At 41.8% G+C, this 25022-nt stretch overlaps 1 long non-coding RNA gene across 1 annotated transcript in view; it reads left to right on the top strand.

Annotated features, from left to right (window-relative positions):
• The window catches only part of LOC133664338 (uncharacterized), a 30059-nt gene extending 5451 nt beyond the window's left edge, over positions 1–24608 (top strand). The window contains exon 4 of the long non-coding RNA XR_009828571.1: positions 24477–24608. This is a non-coding gene — a long non-coding RNA (uncharacterized LOC133664338). The remainder of the gene's footprint in view (positions 1–24476) is intronic.
• The last annotated feature ends 414 nt before the right edge of the window (positions 24609–25022 follow it).

The following is a 25022-nucleotide window of genomic DNA, read 5'->3' as shown; positions in this document are numbered from 1 at the left end:
AATGTAAGAATACGCGTGAACGTACGGTAGGACTGAATGTAAGAATACGCGTGAACGTACGGTACGAAGAAATGTAAGAATATGTGTGAATGTACGGTAGGAATGAATGTAAGAATACGCGTGAATGTACGGTAGGAATGAATGTAAGAACACGTGTGAACGTATAGTAGGAATGAATGTAAGAATACGCGTGAACGTACGGTACGAATAAATGTAAGAATATGTGTGAACGTATGGTAGGAATGAATGTAAGAATACGCGTGAATGTACGGTAGGAATGAATGTAAGAACACGTGTAATCGTATAGTAGGAATGAATGTAAGAATATGCGTGAATTTACGGTAGGACTGAATGTAAGAATACGCGTGAACGTACGGTACGAATGAATGTAAGAATACCTGTGAACGTACGGTACGAATTAATGTAAGAATACACGTGAACGTATGGTAGAAATTAATGTAAGAATACGTGTGAACGTACGGTAGGAATGAATGTAAGAATACATGTGAACGTATGGTAGAAATTAATGTAATAATACATGTGAACGTATGGTAGAAATTAATGTAAGAATACGTGTGAATGTACGGTAGAAATTAATGTAAGAATACGTGTGAATGTACGGTAGGAATGAATGTAAGAAAACGAGTGAAAATATGGTAGGAATGAATGTAAGAATACGTGTGAATGTACGGTAGGAACGAAAGTAAGAATACGTGTGGCCAACATAAAATTATGTGGCATGTCATAATAGAAACGATCTGGAAGGCCACAATAAAGGATGAGGCAGGACACAATACAATGATGTGACATGCCATGATAAATTTCCCTGAAAGGCCACTTTAAAATGATGTGGCAGGCCACAATAAAGAACGAGGCAGGCCACAGTAAAATTATGTGACATGCCATTATGAAATCATCTGGAAGGCATCAATTAAATTATGTGGCAGGTCACAATAAGGATGAGGCAGGCCACCATAACATTTTGTGACATGCCATAATGGAATCATCTGGAAGACCAAGTTAAAATTAAATTAAATTAAATAATTTAGTGTTAAAAAAAAAACAAAATTTTTTTTTTTTTTTTTTTTTTTTTTTTTTTTTTTTACAAATACATGCCGACATATTCATTATAAAGTGGCCCGAATATGAGTTTAAATACATAATCATATAACCTGTCATTATTCACTCAGTTTCCCCTCACTTCATAGCGTAAGGTAGAGAGCCCCTTTAGTGCGTCGGTATCCAATCCATTCCACTTGTTCATATAGAAAATGCCCACATCACTCAAAATCCAGTCCGCATTTTCTCTGTGACCTTTCTTGCGGTCCCTGGACTTGTTCATATAGAAAATGCCCACATCACTCAAAATCCAGTCCGCATTTTCTCTGCGACCTTTCTTGCGGTCCCTGGACTTGTTCATATAGAAAATGCCCACATCACTCAAAATCCAGTCCGCATTTTCTCTGCGACCTTTCTTGCGGTCCCTGGACTTGTTCATATAGAAAATGCCCACATCACTCAAAATCCAGTCCGCATTTTCTTTGCAACCTTGCTTGCGGTCCTGCAGGTGTACGAAGCACATTAACACACAGCACTGCAGAACAAGAACCTTGTGTCTGCAATTGTAAATTTAAGTTTTGTGTTTCTTGTAGAATCTATATAAAGTAATATACATTAGCCTATTGTTAAAATAATGAAAAAAACATCATTAAATATATTTGTTTTATTGTATTGTTACATTAATAGCTGTTGTATTATTATAGGATGGCTTGTTAAACATTTCATAGGATTTTCAGAGGGTGGAAAAACCAAGACATTTAATATAGAATGTAAAATGAATAAATACATAAAAAGAAAAAGAAAAAAAATGGTTAAAAGCCATCGTCCCGGGGAGCATTTAATTTCGTCCCGTGCATGTTTTTTACCGTCCCCGGGACGACGGGAATACGTTAATCTCAAGCCCTGGAAGTTGTTTGCATTATTTGTTTCAGCATTGCACTTTGAAGATGGTCCCTCAGCTCTTTGACAGCTTTGGCTCTTTTTAAGATCAGCAGACTTTCTTATTTACAGTATATATAAAAGTTTCTCATTTCTATTCAGACTTCCATATATATTTAATTTCCTTAACGGCTTGCCATAAAATATATATATAAATATATTATATACAAGCCAAATTATCCCGATCCAGATATTACTTTAATTCAAGTAATCAAGTAATATTTCCAGGGCTTGAATTTACAACCATTTTAGTCACATATGTGCCCAAAATGTAATCTGTGCAACTTCAAAATATTTGGGAACAAACAATTATTGTATTGTGAGCTAAAGTGGTGGCATTAGCCTCTATGTTGTGAATGAATAACATAGAGGCTAATGCCACCACTTTCATTGTGTTTCAGTGTATCTTGAAGGATCATGCAAGTCATTGTTTCTTGTTGATGCTGTAAACAAAATGTCACTGTGCAAACCCATGTTTGTTGTTGTACTGAACACAGATTGAAAATAAACCCACTGACATAATAATAATAACAATGATTCATTTCTAAGTCTTTGTTAGCCGTTTGTGAAGTTTTGTGCTTGTGCGCTACGTTCGCTCGCATCCTGTGCATCTCCTGGGGTCTAAGCCCCCCCTGTCCTTAAAAGCTAGTGACGCCCCTGGTCTCCATACACACACATAGTCTCCATACACACACATAGTCTCCATACACACACATATTATCATACACACATAGTCTCCATACACACACATAGTCTCCATACACACACATATTATCATACACACATAGTCTCCATACACACACATAGTCTCCATACACACACATAGTCTCCATACACACACATAGTCTCCATACACACACATAGTCTCCATACACACACATATTATCATACACACATAGTCTCCATACACACACATAGTCTCCATACACACACATAGTCTCCATACACACACATAGTCTCCATACACACACATAGTCTCCATACACACACATAGTCTCCATACACACACATATTATCATACACACATAGTCTCCATACACACACATAGTCTCCATACACACACGTAGTCTCCATACACACACATAGTCTCCATACACACACATATTATCATACACACGTAGTCTCCATACACACACATAGTCTCCCCACACACACATATTATCATACACACGTAGTCTCCATACACACACATAGTCTCCATACACACAAATATTATCATACACACGTAGTCTCCATACACACACATAGTCTCCACACACACACGTAGTCTCCATACACACACATAGTCTCCACACACACACGTAGTCTCCATACACACACATAGTCTCCACACACACACGTAGTCTCCATACACACACATAGTCTCCACACACACACGTAGTCTCCATACACACACATAGTCTCCACACACACACATAGTCTCCATACACACACATAGTCTCCATACACACACATAGTCTCCATACACACACACAGTCTCCATACACACACATAGTCTCCATACACACACATAGTCTCCATACACACACATATTATCATACACACGTAGTCTCCATACACACACATAGTCTCCATACACACAAGTAGTCTCCATACACACGTAGTCTCCATACACACACATATTATCATACACACATAGTCTCCATACACACACATAGTCTCCATACACACACATAGTCTCCATACACACACATAGTCTCCATACACACACATATTATCATACACACATAGTCTCCATACACACACATAGTCTCCATACACACACGTAGTCTCCATACACACACATAGTCTCCATACACACACATATTATCATACACACGTAGTCTCCACACACACACATAGTCTCCCCACACACATAGTCTCCATACACACACGTAGTCTCCATACACACACATAGTCTCCATACACACACATAGTCTCCATACACACACATATTATCATACACACGTAGTCTCCATACACACACATAGTCTCCACACACACACGTAGTCTCCATACACACACATAGTCTCCACACACACGCATAGTCTCCATACACACACATAGTCTCCATACACACACATAGTCTCCATACACACACACAGTCTCCATACACACACATAGTCTCCATACACACACATAGTCTCCATACACACACATATTATCATACACACGTAGTCTCCATACACACACATAGTCTCCATACACACAAGTAGTCTCCATACACACGTAGTCTCCATACACACACATATTATCATACACACATAGTCTCCATACACACACATAGTCTCCATACACACACATAGTCTCCATACATACACATAGTCTCCATACACACACATATTATCATACACACATAGTCTCCATACACACACATAGTCTCCATACACACACGTAGTCTCCATACACACACATAGTCTCCATACACACACATATTATCATACACACGTAGTCTCCACACACACACATAGTCTCCCCACACACACATATTATCATACACACGTAGTCTCCATACACACACATAGTCTCCATACACACACATATTATCATACACACGTAGTTTCCATACACACACATAGTCTCCATACACACACATATTATCATACACACGTAGTCTCCATACACACACATAGTCTCCACACACACACGTAGTCTCCATACACACACATAGTCTCCACACACACACGTAGTCTCCATACACACACATAGTCTCCACACACACACGTAGTCTCCATACACACACATAGTCTCCACACACACACGTAGTCTCCATACACACACATAGTCTCCACACACACACGTAGTCTCCATACACACACATAGTCTCCATACACACATAGTCTCCATACACACACATAGTCTCCATACACACACATAGTCTCCATACACACACACAGTCTCCATACACACACACAGTCTCCATACACACACATAGTCTCCATACACACACATAGTCTCCATACACACACATATTATCATACACACGTAGTCTCCATACACACACATAGTCTCCCCACACACACATATTATCATAAACACGTAGTCTCCATACACACACATAGTCTCCATACACACACATAGTCTCCATACACACACATATTATCATACACACGTAGTCTCCATACACACACATAGTCTCCACACACACACGTAGTCTCCATACACACACATAGTCTCCACACACACACGTAGTCTCCATACACACACATAGTCTCCATACACACACGTAGTCTCCATACACACACATATTATCATACACACGTAGTCTCCATACACACACATAGTCTCCCCACACACACATATTATCATAAACACGTAGTCTCCATACACACACATAGTCTCCATACACACACATAGTCTCCATACACACACATATTATCATACACACGTAGTCTCCATACACACACATAGTCTCCACACACACACGTAGTCTCCATACACACACATAGTCTCCACACACACACGTAGTCTCCATACACACACATAGTCTCCACACACACACGTAGTCTCCATACACACACATAGTCTCCACACACACACATAGTCTCCATACACACACATAGTCTCCATACACACACATAGTCTCCATACACACACACAGTCTCCATACACACACATAGTCTCCATACACACACATAGTCTCCATACACACACATATTATCATACACACGTAGTCTCCATACACACACATAGTCTCCATACACACAAGTAGTCTCCATACACACGTAGTCTCCATACACACACATATTATCATACACACATAGTCTCCATAAACACACATAGTCTCCATACACACACATATTATCATACACACGTAGTCTCCATACACACACATAGTCTCCATACACACAAGTAGTCTCCATACACACGTAGTCTCCATACACACACATATTATCATACACACGTAGTCTCCATACACACACATAGTCTCCATACACACAAGTAGTCTCCATACACACACATATTATCATACACACGTAGTCTCCATGCACACACATAGTCTCCATACACACAAATAGTCTCCATACACACATATTATCATACACACATAGTCTCCATACACACACATAGTCTCCATACACACACATATTATCATACACACATAGTCTCCATACACACACGTAGTCTCCATACACACACATGGTCTCCATACACACACATATTATCATACACACGTAGTCTCCATACACACACATAGTCTCCATACACACACGTAGTCTCCATACACACACATAGTCTCCATACACACACATATTATCATACACACATAGTCTCCATACACACACGTAGTCTCCATACACACACATAGTCTCCATACACACACATATTATCATACACACGTAGTCTCCATACACACACATAGTCTCCATACACACACATATTATCATACACACGTAGTCTCCATACACACACATAGTCTCCATACACACACATATTATCATACACACGTAGTCTCCATACACACACATAGTCTCCATACACACACACATATTATCATACACACTTATTCTCCATACACACACATAGTCTCCATACACACACATATTATCATACACACGTAGTCTCCATACACACACATAGTCTCCACACACACACATAGTCTCCATACACACACATAGTCTCCACACACACACGTAGTCTCCATACACACATAGTCTCCATACACACACATAGTCTACATACACACACAGTCTCCATACACACATAGTCTCCATACACACACATAGTCTCCATACACACATAGTCTACATACACACACATAGTCTACATACACACACAGTCTCCATACACACATAGTCTCCATACACACACATAGTCTCCATACACACATAGTCTACATACACACACATAGTCTACATACACACACAGTCTCCATACACACATAGTCTCCATACACACACATAGTCTCCATACACACACATAGTCTCCATACACACACATAGTCTACATACACACACAGTCTCCATACACACATAGTCTCCATACACACATAGTCTACATACACACACATAGTCTACATACACACACAGTCTCCATACACACATAGTCTCCATACACACATAGTCTCCATACACACACATAGTCTCCATACACATACATAGTCTCCATACACACACATAGTCTCCATACACACATAGTCTCCATACACACATAGTCTCCATACACACACATAGTCTCCATACACATACATAGTCTCCATACACACACATAGTCTCCATACACATACATAGTCTCCATACACACAGTCTCCATACACACATAGTCTCCATACACACACATAGTCTCCATACACACACATAGTCTCCATACACACACATAGTCTCCATACACACACATAGTCTCCATACACACATAGTCTCCATACACACATAGTCTCCATACACACACATAGTCTCCATACACATACATAGTCTCCATACACACACATAGTCTCCATACACATACATAGTCTCCATACACACAGTCTCCATACACACATAGTCCCCATACACACACATAGTCTCCATACACACACATAGTCTCCATACACACACATAGTCTCCATACATGCACATAGTCTCCATACACACACATAGTCTCCTTACACACATAGTCTCCATACACACACATAGTCTCCTTACACACAGTCTCCATACACACATGTAGTCTCCATACACACATGTAGTCTCCATACACACATAGTCTCCATACAAATGGTCTCCATACACACATGTAGTCTCCATACACACACATAGTCTCCATACACACATAGTCTCCATACACACATAGTCTCCATACACACACATAGTCTCCATACACACATGTAGTCTCCATACACACATAGTCTCCATACACATGGTCTCCATACACACATGTAGTCTCCATACACACACATAGTCTCCATACACACACATAGTCTCCATACACACAGTCTCCATAAACACACATAGTCTCCATACACACATAGTCTCCATACACATGGTCTCCATACACACACGTAGTCTCCATACACACACATAGTCTCCAAACACACATAGTCTCCATACACACACATAGTCTCCATACACACACATAGTCTCCATACATGCACATAGTCTCCATACACACACATAGTCTCCATACACGCACATAGTCTCCATACACACACATAGTCTCCTTACACACATAGTCTCCATACACACACATAGTCTCCATACACACACATAGTCTCCTTACACACATGTAGTCTCCATACACACATAGTCTCCATACACATGGTCTCCATACACACATGTAGTCTCCATACACACACATAGTCTCCATACACACACATAGTCTCCATACACACAGTCTCCATACACACATAGTCTCCATACACACATAGTCTCCATACACATGGTCTCCATACACACACGTAGTCTCCATACACACACATAGTCTCCAAACACACATAGTCTCCATACACACACATAGTCTCCATACACACAGTCTCCATACACACATAGTCTCCATACACATGGTCTCCATACACACACATAGTCTCCATACACACACATAGTCTCCAAACACACACAGAGTCTCTATACACACACATAGTCTCCTTACACACACATAGTCTCCATACACACACATAGTCTCCTTACACACACATAGTCTCCATACACACATAGTCTCCATACACACACATAGTCTCCATACACACACATAGTCTCCTTACACACACATAGTCTCCATACACACATAGTCTCCATACACACACATAGTCTCCATACACACACATAGTCTCCTTACACACACATAGTCTCCATACACACACATAGTCTCCATACACACATAGTCTCCATACACACACATAGTCTCCATACACACACATAGTCTCCATACACACACATAGTCTCCATACACACAGTCTCCATACACACATAGTCTCCATACACACATAGTCTCCATACACATGGTCTCCATACACACACGTAGTCTCCATACACACACATAGTCTCCAAACACACATAGTCTCCATACACACACATAGTCTCCATACACACAGTCTCCATACACACATAGTCTCCATACACATGGTCTCCATACACACACATAGTCTCCATACACACACATAGTCTCCAAACACACACAGAGTCTCTATACACACACATAGTGTCCTTACACACACATAGTCTCCATACACACACATAGTCTCCTTACACACACATAGTCTCCATACACACATAGTCTCCATACACACACATAGTCTCCATACACACACATAGTCTCCTTACACACACATAGTCTCCATACACACACATAGTCTCCTTACACACACATAGTCTCCTTACACACACATAGTCTCCATACACACACATAGTCTCCATACACACACATAGTCTCCTTACACACACATAGTCTCCTTACACACACATAGTCTCCATACACACATAGTCTCCATACACACACATAGTCTCCATACACACACATAGTCTCCTTACACACACATAGTCTCCATACACACATAGTCTCCATACACACACATAGTCTCCATACACACACATAGTCTCCTTACACACACATAGTCTCCATACACACACATAGTCTCCATACACACATAGTCTCCATACACACACATAGTCTCCATACACACACATAGTCTCCATACACACATAGTCTCCTTACACACACATAGTCTCCATACACACACATAGTCTCCATACACACATAGTCTCCATACACACACATAGTCTCCATACACACACATAGTCTCCATACACACATAGTCTCCATACACACACATAGTCTCCATACACACACATAGTCTCCATACACACATAGTCTCCATACACACACATAGTCTCCATACACACACATAGTCTCCATACACACATAGTCTCCATACACACACATAGTCTCCATACACACATAGTCTCCATACACACACATAGTCTCCATACACACACATAGTCTCCATACACACATAGTCTCCATACACACACATAGTCTCCATACACACACATAGTCTCCATACACACACTTTGGGTGTGTATGGAGCCGCAGGGTGCAAAGCGCAGGAAAAGCGGTATTCACGGTACGCCTTAGTCATACCGTAAATTCAGCTGTGATAGGCTCCAATGATGACGAGCAGGAGAGAAAATGGGTGATGGTTCGGTAACAGAACAACACGCAAAACGGGATGCCGACGCAAAGCGGCTTTTGGCGTGATGCCATGTTGCAGAGAAGGCAAGCGATGTGCAGGCAGAAGGTGATTTAATGAGGTGCCGGGGAGAAGAAACACAAGACAGGTGGAGCGAGAACTAAGAAAGCAACAAAAGACTAAAGCAAACTTGTGTAGTGAAGCAATTTTCTTCTTAAGAAACAATGTAAATATGATTAATTGGTTCCAGCCTGGACAAAAGTGCATATTTTAGTGAATGAGTGTACAATTTAAAGTGATACACAGTAATGTGTATCGATCATAACAAGGAAGTGATGGGTCAACTGTCTCTTTCAAAACAAGGCAAAACAACAACATGGACAAGTTGAACTGTCCTGTATGCGCTGCTCTGTCAACGTGCACACACACAGAAGTCCCTCTGGTGCCCTCACAAACGATCACAAATTCTTAACTTTAACAATGTTGCTACGATAATAAACGTTTAAAAAGTTAAATCCACTTACGTTAACGACGTAAAGAAAGAAAATGAAAAGGCCTTAAAAGACACAATGTTAAAGTATGAAAGAAATATTGTATTTTTTCCATTTTTGTATTGTGCAGCCCTTTGAGACACTGTGCAGGTGTACTGTATGGTGCAGGTGTACTGTATGGTGCAGGTGTACTGTATGGTACAGGTGTACAGTATGGTGCAGGTATACAGTATGGTGCAGGTGTACTGTAGGGTGCAGGTGTACAGTATGGTGCAGGTATACAGTATGGTGCAGGTGTACTGTAGGGTACAGGTGTACAGTATGGTGCAGGTGTACTGTATGGTACAGGTGTACAGTATGGTGCAGGTATACAGTATGGTGCAGGTGTACTGTAGGGTGCAGGTGTACAGTATGGTGCAGGTATACAGTATGGTGCAGGTGTACTGTAGGGTGCAAGTGTACAGTATGGTGCAGGTATACAGTATGGTGCAGGTGTACAGTATGGTGCAGGTGTACTGTATGGTGCAGGTGTACAGTATGGTGCAGGTGTACAGTATGGTGCAGGTATACAGTATGGTGCAGGTGTACAGTATGGTGCAGGTGTACTGTAGGGTGCATGTGTACAGTATGGTACAGGTGTACAGTATGGTGCAGGTGTACAGTATAGTGCAGGTGTATAGTATGGTGCAGGTGTATAGTATGGTGCATGTGTACAGTATGGTGCAGGTGTACTGTATGGTGCAGGTGTACAGTATGGTACAGGTGTACTGTATGGTGCAAGTGTACAGTATGGTGCAGGTGTACAGTATAGTGCAGGTGTACTGTATGGTGCAGGTGTACTGTATGGTGCAAGTGTACAGTATGGTGCAGGTGTACAGTATAGTTCAGGTGTACTGTATGGTGCAGGTGTACTGTATAGTGCAAGTGTACAGTATGTTGCAAATGTACAGTATGATGCAAGTGTACAGTATGGTGCAGGTGTACTGTATGGTGCAAGTGTACAGTATGGTGCAGGTGTACAGTATAGTGCAGGTGTACTGTATGATGCAAGTGTACAGTATGGTGCAGGTGTACTGTATGGTGCAAGTCTACAGTATGGTGCAGGTGTACAGTATAGTGCAGGTGTACTGTATGGTGCAGGTGTACTGTATGGTGCAAGTGTACAGTATGGTGCAGGTGTACAGTATAGTGCAGGTGTACAGTATGGTGCAGGTGTACAGTATGGTGCAGGTATACAGTATGGTGCAAGTGTACAGTATGGTGCAGGTGTACAGTATGGTGCAGGTGTACAGTATGGTGCAGGTGTACTGTATGGTGCAGGTGTACAGTATGGTGCAAGTGTACAGTATGGTGCAAATGTACAGTATGATGCAAGTGTACAGTATGGTGCAAGTGTACAGTATGGTGCAAATGTACAGTATGGTGCAAGTGTACAGTATAGTGCAGGTATACAGTATAGTGCAGGTGTACTGTATGGTGCAGGTGTACAGTATGGTGCGAGTGTACAGTATGGTGCAAATGTACAGTATAGTGCAGGTGTACAGTATGGTGCAGGTGTACTGTATGGTGCAGGTGTACAGTATGGTACAGGTGTACAGTATGGTGCAGGTGTACTGTATAGTATGGTGCATGTGTACAGTATGGTACAGGTGTACAGTATGGTGCAGGTGTACTGTATGGTGCAGGTGTACAGTATGGTACAGGTGCACATTATGTTGTAATGACTCTCCTCCACCCAGTGGTTGTCAGCTGTCCAATCAGTGGTGTTGCTGGAGGAAGAATGATAAGTTCATGTATTCACTAAACTATCTTTCTCAATATGCAATATAATAACTGGCCACAATATTAGGTACACCTGCACAATCTAATGAGAGAATTCCTGCAAGTTTATGGACAATATTTATGCCTTTTTATTGGCACCGTCATCATTAAGCAGGCAATATTTGTGTAATGTGGTGCAACATCATGTATTTAATACCCATGTAAAAAATATATTTTTGGTCCAGAATATTTTTGCTTTATTCCTTATTGAAATATTTCTTGCCACCTTATGTTGTATATTTAGTTAAATACAATTTTTAAATCATGTTATCATCCATTATTAAACCCAAAATTAATATTTATTTTACTCGTTCAATGTCTACTACTTGTATTTAACATTATTTTCTACTGTAACCCAATAACATGATTTTATTTTTTACTGAGATTCAAAGATAGTCCATTTTTTTCAAACAACCTTTTTCATTTATTAATTTCTTCTGTTATTATTTGCATTAGCGTCTGTGTGTTCTCTTCTGAACAAAACAGTCACATCTTAGTCTGTGAATAGTACTAATTTTAAGTTCTCTGTAACTTTACAGATGCCATTTATATAGAGATTAAATACAAACCCCGTTTCCATATGAGTTGGGAAATTGTGTTAGATGTAAATATAAACAGAATACAATGATTTGCAAATCATTTTATGCTACAAAAACAACATATTTGATGTTCAAACTGATAAAAAAAAAAGTTTTTGCAAATAATCATTAACTTTAGAATTTGATGCCAGCAACACGTGACAAAGAAGTTGGGAAAGGTGGCAATAAATACTGATAAAGTTGAGGAATGCTCATCAAACACTTATTTGGAACATCCCACAGGTGAACAGGCAAATTGGGAACAGGTGGGTGCCATGATTGGGTATAAAAGTAGATTCCATGAAATGCTCAGTCATTCACAAACAAGGATGGGGCGAGGGTCACCACTTTGTCGACAAATGTGTGAGCAAATTGTTGAACAGTTTAAGAAAAACCTTTCTCAACCAGCTATTGCAAGGAATTTAGGGATTTCACCATCTACGCTCCGTAATATCATCAAAAGGTTCAGAGAATCTGGAGAAATCACTGCACGTAAGCAGCTAAGCCCGTGACCTTCCATCCCTCAGGCTGTACTGCATCAACAAGCGAAATCAGTGTGTAAAGGATATCACCACATGGGCCCAGGATCACTTCAGAAACCCAGTGTCAGTAACTACAGTTGGTCGCTACATCTGTAAGTGCAAGTTAAAACTCTTCTATGCAAGGCGAAAACCGTTTATCAACAACACCCAGAAACGCCGTCGGCTTTGCTGGGCCTGAGCTCATCTAAGATGGACTGATACAAAGTGGAAAAGTGTTCTGTGGTCTGACGAGTCCATATTTCAAATTGTTTTTGGAAACTGTGGACGTCGTGTCCTCCGGACCAAAGAGGAAAAGAACCATCCGGACTGTTATAGGCGCAAAGTGTAAAAGCCAGCATCTGTGATGGTATGGGGGTGTATTAGTGCCCAAGACATGGGTAACTTACACATCTGTGAAGGCACCATTAATGCTGAAAGGTACATACAGCTTTTGGAGCGACATATGTTGCCATCCAAGCAATGTTACCATGGACGCCCCTGCTTATTTCAGCAAGACAATGCCAAGCCACAGGTTACATCAACGTGGCTTCATAGTAAAAGAGTGCGGGTACTAGACTGGCCTGCCTGTAGTCCAGACCTGTCTCCCATTGAAAATGTGTGCCGCATTATGAAGCCTAAAATAGCAGAAGGGAGACCCCCGGACTGTTGAACAACTTAAGCTGTACATCAAGCAAGAATGGGAAAGAATTCCACCTGAGAAGCTTCAAAAATGTGTCTCCTCAGTTCCCAAACCTTTACTGAGTGTTGTTAAAAGGAAAGGCCATGTAACACAGTGGTGAACATGCCCTTTCCCAACTACTTTGGCACGTGTTGCAGCCATGAAATTCTAAGTTAATTATTATTTGCCAAATAAGTTTGAACATCAAATATCTTGTCTTTGTAGTACATTCAATTGAATATGGGTTAAAAAGGATTCGCAAATCATTGTATTCCGTTTATATTTACATCCAACACAATTTCCCAACTCATATGGAAACGGGGTTTGTAATAATTTTTTTTTTTTTTAAATAATAAAATAGAATAAAATATATTTATTTATATTTGTTTGTATATAAATATTATTTAATCTCTTTCTCTCTCCCTATATATATATATATATATATATATATATATATATATATATATATATATATATATATATATATATATATATATATATATATATGTATACAATATATATATATATATATTATATATTTTTTTGTATATATTTATAGCATCTGTATATCATTTTTGTATATATAAATATCATCTGTAGGTATATATATATATATATATATATATATATATATTTTTTTTTTTTTTTTTTTTTTTTTTTATTTTATTTTATTTTTTTTTTAAGCTATTATATAATTGTTGTCCCAGTATTGATCCTTGGTGTATGCCGCACAGTGTGGCATTCAATGTCTTAAAAGGGACACATTTCCTCTCCAAACAAAATTTTGCTGGAGGCCACAACACACCTCTTTCATATTGACCTCCCTAAAAAAAAAAAAAAAAAAAAAAAGTATTTCCCAGATTACCCAGAATGCCTGTTTTTCCGGGACATTTTGCCCATTGAAAATGAACAAGCCATTTTGCGAACTTGCACAATTGCCACATTTCTCACCCGATTCGAACCGTTCCACAAACTCCACTCGCCTTGGACAATCAAGCTACAAGATCCCAAAAATTCCCAGAATTCCCGGTTTTCCAAAGCCCTATTTTCACTTCTTCCTGGAAAGTTTTCACAGTCCACATTTTTTAACCAATTCCAAGCATTCAAAACGTTCCTCTTAGTTGGGACAACAAATGCTATTTTTTTTATTTTTTGGTACAAATTCCCGTTTTTCACGAAATTCCCAGGATTACGAAATACACATTCTCAATTCAGACTGTAACTACGGCAACATTTTTCAACCGATTCAAACAATTCCAACTGCAACCCACTCATATCTTGTGCTTGTACCAAAATGTTCAAAAATACGTGTGAGATGGATTGTGTGTTCATGCACGCAAGTAGTGCGTGTGTGTGTGTGTGTGTGTGTGTGTGTGTGTGTGTGTGTGTGTGTGTGTGTGTGTGTGTGTGTGTGTGTGTGTGTGTGTGTGTGTGTGTGTGTGTGTGTGTGTGTGTGTGTGTGTGTGTGTGCACTTGTGTTTCCTCACTTCTTCTACAGGACGTGGAAGACTTTTCATGAGATCAGGAAGCAGGGGGAGGGACAGTCGCTGTCACCAATTAAGTCTGTCATTAACTTACACACACACACACACACACACACACACACACACACACACACACACACACACACACACACACACACACACACACACACACACACGCGCTACAGTGTCTGTATAAAAGCTGTTGTTGGTGGCGTCGTAGTGAGAAGGCTCCCCTGCTCCCTGTCTCGGACGGCAGGCTTGCATGCACACACCGAGCCTTCAAGGTGTGTTACGCTCTGATTCCTTGGCATCCAGCCTCTCACCGGCCCCTCCGTTTAACCCCGTCATCCAGTGGCACAAACACACACACACAAGAGACACACGCGCTGTTGTGGGGGTGTGTGACTCAGAGGAAAGCAAACGAGGTACGAGGCCCACTCGCATGACTGCTGGCACGATGGGAGGTGTGAATTGTCATCCAATGTCCTTAAAGGAGGATTTTTTTGTTGGGCAAGACGGTGGAACAGGGGTTAGTGCGTGTGCCTCACAATAATAGGGTCCTGGCTTCGATACCCGGGCTCGGGGTCTTTCTGTGTGGAGTTTGCATGTTCTCCCCGTGACTGCGTGGGATCCCTCCGGGTACTACGGCTTCCTGCCACATCAAAAGACGTGCACCTGGGAATAGGCCGCTCCCACCTCCAAAGATCTGCACCTGGGAATAGGCCCCTCCCACCTCCAAAGACGTGCACCTGGGGATAGGCCCCTCCCACCTCTAAAGACGTGCACCTGGTGATAGGCCCCTCCCACCTCCAAAGACGTGCACCTGGGGATAGGCCCCTCCCACCTCCAAAGACATGCACCTGGGAATAGGCCCCTCCCACCTCCAAAGACGTGCACCTGGGGATAGGCCCCTCCCACCTCCAAAGATATGCACCTGGGGATAGGCCCCTCCCACCTCCAAAGATCTGCACCTGGGAATAGGCCCCTCCCACCTCCAAAGACGTGCACCTGGGAATAGGCCGCTCCCACCTCCAAAGATCTGCACCTGGGAATAGGCCCCTCCCACCTCCAAAGACGTGCACCTGGGGATAGGCCCCTCCCACCTCTAAAGACGTGCACCTGGTGATAGGCCCCTCCCACCTCCAAAGACGTGCACCTGGGGATAGGCCCCTCCCACCTCCAAAGACATGCACCTGGGAATAGGCCCCTCCCACCTCCAAAGACGTGCACCTGGGGATAGGCCCCTCCCACCTCCAAAGATATGCACCTGGGAATAGGCCCCTCCCACCTCCAAAGACGTGCACCTGGGGATAGGCCCCTCCCACCTCCAAAGACATGCACCTGGGGATAGGCCCCTCCCACCTTTAAAACATGCACCTGGGGTTAGGCCCCACCAACCTCCAAAGACGTGCACCTGGTGATAGGCCCCTCCCACCTCCAAAGACGTGCACCTGGGGATAGGCCCCTCCCACCTCCAAAGATATGCACCTGGGGATAGGCCCCTCCCACCTCCAAAGATATGCACCTGGGGATAGGCCCCTCCCACCTCCAAAGACATGCACCTGGGGATAGGCCCCTCCCACCTTTAAAACATGCACCTGGGGTTAGGCCCCACCAACCTCCAAAGACGTGCACCTGGTGATAGGCCCCTCCCACCTCCAAAGATATGCACCTGGGAATAGGCCCCTCCCACCTCCAAAGATATGCACCTGGGAATAGGCCCCTCCCACCTCCAAAGACGTGCACCTGGGGATAGGCCCCTCCCACCTCCAAAGACATGCACCTGGGGATAGGCCCCTCCCACCTCCAAAGATATGCACCTGGGAATAGGCCCCTCCCACCTCCAAAGACGTGCACCTGGGGATAGGCCCCTCCCACCTTTAAAACATGCACCTGGGGTTAGGCCCCACCAACCTCCAAAGACGTGCACCTGGGGATAGGCCCCTCCCACCTCCAAAGATCTGCACCTGGGAATAGGCCCCTCCCACCTTTAAAACATGCACCTGGGGTTAGGCCCCACCAACCTCCAAAGACGTGCACCTGGTGATAGGCCCCTCCCACCTCCAAAGATATGCACCTGGGAATAGGCCCCTCCCACCTCCAAAGATATGCACCTGGGAATAGGCCCCTCCCACCTCCAAAGACGTGCACCTGGGGATAGGCCCCTCCCACCTCCAAAGACATGCACCTGGGGATAGGCCCCTCCCACCTCCAAAGATATGCACCTGGGAATAGGCCCCTCCCACCTCCAAAGACGTGCACCTGGGGATAGGCCCCTCCCACCTCCAAAGACGTGCACCTGGTGATAGGCCCCTCCCACCTCCAAAGACGTGCACCTGGGGATAGGCCCCTCCCACCTCCAAAGACATGCACCTGGGAATAGGCCCCTCCCACCTCCAAAGACGTGCACCTGGGGATAGGCCCCTCCCACCTCCAAAGATATGCACCTGGGGATAGGCCTCTCCCACCTCCAAAGACGTGCACCTGGGGATAGGCCCCTCCCACCTCCAAAGATCTGCACCTGGGAATAGGCCCCTCCCACCTTTAAAACATGCACCTGGGGTTAGGCCCCACCAACCTCCAAAGACGTGCACCTGGTGATAGGCCCCTCCCACATCCAAAGATATGCACCTGGGAATAGGCCCCTCCCACCTCCAAAGATATGCACCTGGGAATAGGCCCCTCCCACCTCCAAAGACGTGCACCTGGGGATAGGCCCCTCCCACCTCCAAAGACATGCACCTGGGGATAGGCCCCTCCCACCTCCAAAGATATGCACCTGGGGATAGGCCCCTCCCACCTCCAAAGAGGTGCGCCTGGGGATAGGCCCCTCCCACCTCCAAAGATATGCACCTGGGAATAGGCCCCTCCCACCTCCAAAGACATGCACCTGGGGATAGGCCCCTCCCACCTCCAAAGATGTGCACCTGGGAATAGGCCCCTCCCACCTCCAAAGACGTGCACCTGGGGATAGGCCCCTCCCACCTCCAAAGATATGCACCTGGGAATAGGCCCCTCCCACCTCCAAAGAGATGCACCTGAGGTTAGGCCCCACCAACCTCCAAAGACGTGCACCTGGTGATAGGCCCCTCCCACCTCCAAAGACGTGCACCTGGTGATAGGCCCCTCCCACCTCCAAAGACATGCACCTGGGGATAGGCCCCTCCCACCTCCAAAGACATGCACCTGGGGATAGGCCCCTCCCATCTCCAAATGAGTGTCAATGTTGTCTATCTCTGTTGGCCCTGCCATGAGGTGGACACTTGTCCAGGGTCTACCCCGCCTTCCTAGTCCAGGGCGGACCCCGCCTTCTGCCCGAGTGCAGCTGAGATAGTCTCCATCCCCCTCCCCTCGCGACCCTGAAGGGAACAAGCGGTAGAAAATGGATGGAAAGATGGAACTATTGGAATCCGTGACAGAATGATCCAGTCAACAAGTGACCTTGTGGGGAGCTACAGTGCGACGGAGATCAAGGGGTATGAGAGGAGCCTTTCTGAGGCGCTGGAGGCGAGGAGCTGGAGACAACATACGTGGGGAGCTGATGGCCATCTGGTTCCCGTGGACTTTGTTCGACCCAACAACACAGCCACACCGTCGTCTCCTGCTCCTCGTCTTGGCCACACTCAGCCAGACTATGGAAATCCCATAGCTCAACTTGCCTCCATTTTCAAGGCCTGGGCTGCGAGCCAATACAACCCTGTCACCACGTCACCGGCTCTCCAGTGCACGCACACGGCGGCCGCACACCCACGTGGTGGCGCCGGCTGCATGGACTCGCTCCCTCTGGCTAAAGGGGCCAGCCAAGCGGCCACACATTGACCCCTGCGCCAGGACCAGCATTCCAACCTCCCCCGGTTCCTGCACCCTGGCGGCGTGGTCTCCTACCGGCAGGAATTCTCTCTCATGTCTGGTAGAATGTTGCGTTTCAAACTTCTTCAACACCAGACGTACTGTAAGTTCTAAAAAGTTGATGAGGCTGGGGAAGCCTCTAAAATATAATTGAGAGAACCTCTGTTGGGAAAAAAAAAACCTCGAGGTTAATCTGGCAGGAAACACATTTGCATTGAAGGTGATTAAGACGTCTTATTAGAATGAAGAGTTTCCCCACAGGAAGTGGCTGCGGGATATTCTGCGTCACGTCTGTCTTGAAGGGACAAACTGGCAGGTAAGAACTGAATCATAGATCCACTAGGGTTGTACGGTATACCGGTACTAGTAGAGTATCAAGGTACCTATGAATCAAAAACGGTACTAAACTGGGTTTGAAAAGTACCGCTTCCCGGGCATGAAGGCGCGTCGTCACGTCGTGACATTGCTGGTTTTACGAGCAGAGGAGCATGTTCGGCAGCGCACACACACAGAGTACTTACAAGCAGACACAGTGTGTAGACAGAAAAGGGAGAACGGGCGCATTTTGGTGTAAAAATTAAAGATAAAGGTGAAGTTATAACACTGAAACACCCTCAGTCTGCAGTGTTTTAGCTACTTCTAAATCACTAATCCTGGCCTCCATGGCGACAAATAAAGTAAGTTTCTTACAAGTAGCATTATCACTGGAGGACGAGGAATAGCTAAGCATGCTTCACTACACACCGTTTGAGGATACAATAACTCACCGGCGTCACTGCTAACAAAAGGTAACGCGCCTGAATGTAAACAAATCCCATGGGTGGATCTACACCTGACATCCACTGTAAGGATACCAAGTACAATAGCGTATCTAGTCGATACTACTATGATTACATCGATTAAAAATGTATATTATGTTTATAAAGTCATGAAATACACATGAGGACTTTGAATATGACCAATGTATGATCCTGTAACTACTTGGTATCGGATCGATACCTAAATGTGTGGTATCATCCAAAACTAATGTAAAGTATCAAAGAAGAGAAGAATAAGTGATTATTACATTTGAACAAAAGTGTAGATAGAACATGTTGAAAGAGAAAATAAGCAGATTTTAACAGTAAATGAACAAGTAGATTAATAATCATTTTTTACAGTTTGTCCCTCATAATGTGTACAAAATAATAGGTGTATAAATGACACAATATGTTACTGCATACGTCAGCAGACTAATTAGGAGTCTTTGTTTGTTTACTTACTACTAAAAGACAAGTTGTCTAGTATGTTCACTATTTTATTGAAGGACTAAATGACAATAATAAACATATGTTTCATGTACACTAAGATTTGTTGTTCAAATAAAGCCAATAATGACATTTTTGTGGTCCCCTTTATTTAGAAAAGTATCGAAATACCCTAGATTCCAGTCTTCGATTGTTTCTGTTTCCCCGCATGGACTGCTGCCTGGCTGGAGGGCTGTGGGATGTGATGTGTGGACGCCGAGTGGTGTTTCCCTCTCACCAGGCTGTGAAGTGCTAATAATGTAAGCAGTTAGGTCCGCAGGGATTCCATCTTGCTGAGTGTATCGCATGGCCGTCCCTTAGGAAGCACACACTGGGGAGTGGGAAGGAAGGAGGAAAGGAAGTATTTGCTGTGAGAAAAGCTTGTGCGTGTGTGTGTGTGTGTGTGTGTGTGTGTGTGTGTGTGTGTGTGTGTGTGTGTGTGTGTGTGTGTGTGTGTGTGTGTGTGTGTGCGTGTGTGTTCTTGTATTTCTACCCTTCTTGAGACATGAAGAAGGAAAAGTATCTTCCATATAAGGAGGTGTGAACAAGTGATGACATCAATCATGGTCCCAATAACATTGCATCTAATAGAGAATGTCTCATTTGCACCCCCTGCTGGTGACATCTATCAAAATGAGGGTGGTCCCAAAAAGGAGGGATTTTTCTAATTGACTGTGTGTCGCTTTTAAAAGTGCTCCCCCTCTGGTCAACATATGAAATAACAAGTGTGTGTAAGAAATTGAAATGCGCCCCCTTTGGCCAAAATGTATTTAAAAAAATGAAATAAATATGTATATAGAGACATACTGTAATAATTTGTAGTAAATAATGTAGATTAAAAAAACAATTACAAACAAAATATTTAAAATAAAAAAATGAACTAAAAGCAGTCTTTTTCTCACAATGTGTCGACTTTTTTCTTATAAAATTGGGAACAATTTCTCATATTTGCTCGTAAAATTGTTACTTTTTTTATGTAAAATGATTACTTTTTAATGCAAAATGGTGACATTTGTCATATACAATTCTGACTTATCACAATAATGCCCATTTTTGTTGTTCTTGTAAAATAGTGACAATTATTGAGTAAAATGATGACTTTTGTCATCATTTTGCCAAGTAAAATTCAGATTGTTATAATAGTATTGCCAAAATTTTAAAGTTTTCTTATAAAATTGTGACTTTTGTCGAGTAAAATTATGACTCTTTTCATGAAATTGCCAAAATGTTAAGCTTTTCTTGTAAAATTGCGACTGTTATTGAGTAAAATCCCAACTTTCATCATAATATTACACAAATGTTCAGTTTTTATTGTCAAATTTTGACTCGGGTTGAGTAAAATGACGACTTTTATTATAATACTGCCAAAAGTCCAAGTTTTTCTTGTGAAATTGTTACCTTTTTCTTGTGAAACTCCAACTCATTTTTCACAAAGGGCTGTTTTATATTTGCATAGTATGTATTGTATTATTAATGTTGTAAATACTAATTTTTATATATCTAGAAGGGGTGGTCCTAAAGAGGGAGGCATTTTTCGGAGGTCTCAAGAAGGTAAGAAATACAAGTGTGTGTGTGTGTGTGCGTGTGTGTGTGTGTGTGTGTGTGTGTGTGTGTGTGTGTTCTTGTATTTCTACCCTTCTTGAGACATGAAGAAGGAAAAGTATCTTCCATATGAGGAGGTGTGAACAAGTGATGACATCAATCATGGTCCCAATAACATTGCATCTAATAGAGAATGTCTCATTTGCACCCGAAATCTATCAAAATGAGGGTGGTCCCAAAAAAGTGGGATTTTTCAAATTGACTGTGTGTCAACATATGAAATAACAAGTGTGTGTAAGAAATTGAAATGGCCCTTTGGCCAAAATTTATTTTTTAAAAATCAAATAAATAAATATGTATATAGAGACAAACTGTAATAACTTGAAGTAAATAATGAAAATTAAAAAAACAATTGCAAACAAAAAATTTAAAATAAATAAAATGAACTAAAGGCAGTCTTTTTCTCACAATGCGTCGACTTTTTTCTTATAAAATTGGGAAGAATTTCTCATATTCTCTCTGCTTCTGTAATATTGCGATATTTTCTCGTAAAATTATTACTTTTTTTAATGTAAAATTATTACTTTTTAATGCAAAATGGTGACATTTGTCATATAAAATTCTGACTTGTATCACAATATTGCCAATTGTATTTGTTGTTCTTGTAAAATAGTGATTTTTTTTACTTTTGTCATCATTTTGCCAAGTAGAATTCCGTTTGTTATTATAATATTGCCAACATTTTAAAGTTTTCTTGTAAAATTGTGACTTTTGTCGAGTAAAATTATGACTCTTTTCATGAAATTGCCAAAAGTTGAAGCTTTCCTGGTAAAATTGTGACTGTTATTGAGCAAAATCCCAACTTTTATCATAATATTGCACAAATGTTCCGTTTTTATTGTCAAATTTTGACTCGCGTTGAGTAAAATGACGACTTCTATTATAATACTGCCAAAAGTCCAAGTTTTTCTTATGAAATTGTGACCTTTTTCTTGTGAAACTCCAACTCATTTTTCACGAGCTGTTTTATATTTGCATAGTATGTATATATTATTAATGTAAGAAGTAGTTATTTTTCGGAGGTCTCAAGAAGGTAAGAAATACAAAAGTGTGTGTGTGTGTGTTCTTGTATTTCTACCCTTCTTGAGACATGAAGTAGGAAAAGTATCTTCCATATGAGGAGGTGTGAAGAAGTGATGACATAAATCATGGTCCCAATAACATTGCATCTAATAAAGAATGTCTAATTTGCACCCCCTGCTGGTGACATCTATCAAAATGAGGGTGGTCCCAAAAAGGAGGGATTTTTCAAATTGACTGTGTGTCGCTTTTAAAAGTGCTCCCCCTCTGGTGAACATATGAAATAACAAGTGTGTGTAAGAAATTGAAATGCGCCCCCTTTGGCCAAAATGTATTTAAAAAAATTAAATAACTATGTATATAGAGACATACTGTAATAATTTGTAGTATATAATGTAGATTAAAAAAACAATTACAAACAAAATATTTAAAATAAAAAAATGAACTAAAAGCAGTCTTTTTCTCACAATGTGTCGACTTTTTTCTTATAAAATTGGGAACAATTTCTCATATTTGCTCGTAAAATTGTTACTTTTTTTATGTAAAATGATTACTTTTTAATGCAAAATGGTGACATTTGTCATATACAATTCTGACTTATCACAATATTGCCCATTTTTTTGTTGTTCTTGTAAAATAGTGACAATTATTGAGTAAAATGATGACTTTTGTCATCATTTTGCCAAGTAAAATTCCGATTGTTATTATAATACTGCCAAAATTTTAAAGTTTTCTTATAAAATTGTGACTTTTGTCGAGTAAAATTACGACTCTTTTCATGAAATTGCCAAAATGTTAAGCTTTTCTTGTAAAATTGCGACTGTTATTGAGTAAAATCCCAACTTTCATCATAATATTGCACAAATGTTCAGTTTTTGTCAAATTTTGACTCGTGTTGAGTAAAATGACGACTTTTATTATAATACTGCCAAAATTCTATGTTTTTTTTGTGAAATTGTGACCTTTTTCTTGTGAAACTCCAACTCATTTTTCACAAAGAGCTGTTTTATATTTGCATAGTATGTATATATTATTAATGTTGTAAATACACATCTTTATATTTCTAGAAAGGCTGGTCCTAAAGAAGTAGGCATTTTTCGGAGGTCTCAAGAAGGTAAGAAATACAAAAGTGTGTGTGTATGTGTATGTGTGTGTGTGTGTGTGTGTGTGTGTGTGTGTGTGTGTGTGTGTGTGTGTGTGTGTGTGTGTGTGTGTGTGTGTGTGTGTGTGTGTGTGTGTGTGTGTGTGTGTGTGTGTTGGAGCTCGGACACAGCCGACATGTCACCTCAGCTCCACTGGCATCAAGCTAAACTGACATAAAGCTCCCCGGGCGGCCCTATCAGAGATGGACTTTACATAACGGCTGAGTCACTCCCCATCTATTTTTATGGCTTTGAGGTGTGCGTGCTGCGGGACAACCAACTTCCTGAGAGCCAATTTGAGCGCAGAACATATTTGTGACGTAGGGACGTCTGAGACAGCTGTGGGTGCTCCAGGTGAAGGACGGAAGAACTTTTCTTTGTACTTGTTCACTTTGTCCACGAGGGTTGTCCCCAGACCAATGTTTTGGTACCGGTACCAAAATGTATTTCGATACTTTTCTAAATAAAGGG

The sequence above is a fragment of the Entelurus aequoreus genome, linkage group LG14 (genome assembly GCF_033978785.1).
Source record: "Entelurus aequoreus isolate RoL-2023_Sb linkage group LG14, RoL_Eaeq_v1.1, whole genome shotgun sequence".
Lineage (NCBI taxonomy): Eukaryota > Metazoa > Chordata > Actinopteri > Syngnathiformes > Syngnathidae > Entelurus > Entelurus aequoreus.
Note: the sequence above shows the minus strand (reverse complement) of the source record. Positions and strands in the feature narration are given on the sequence as shown.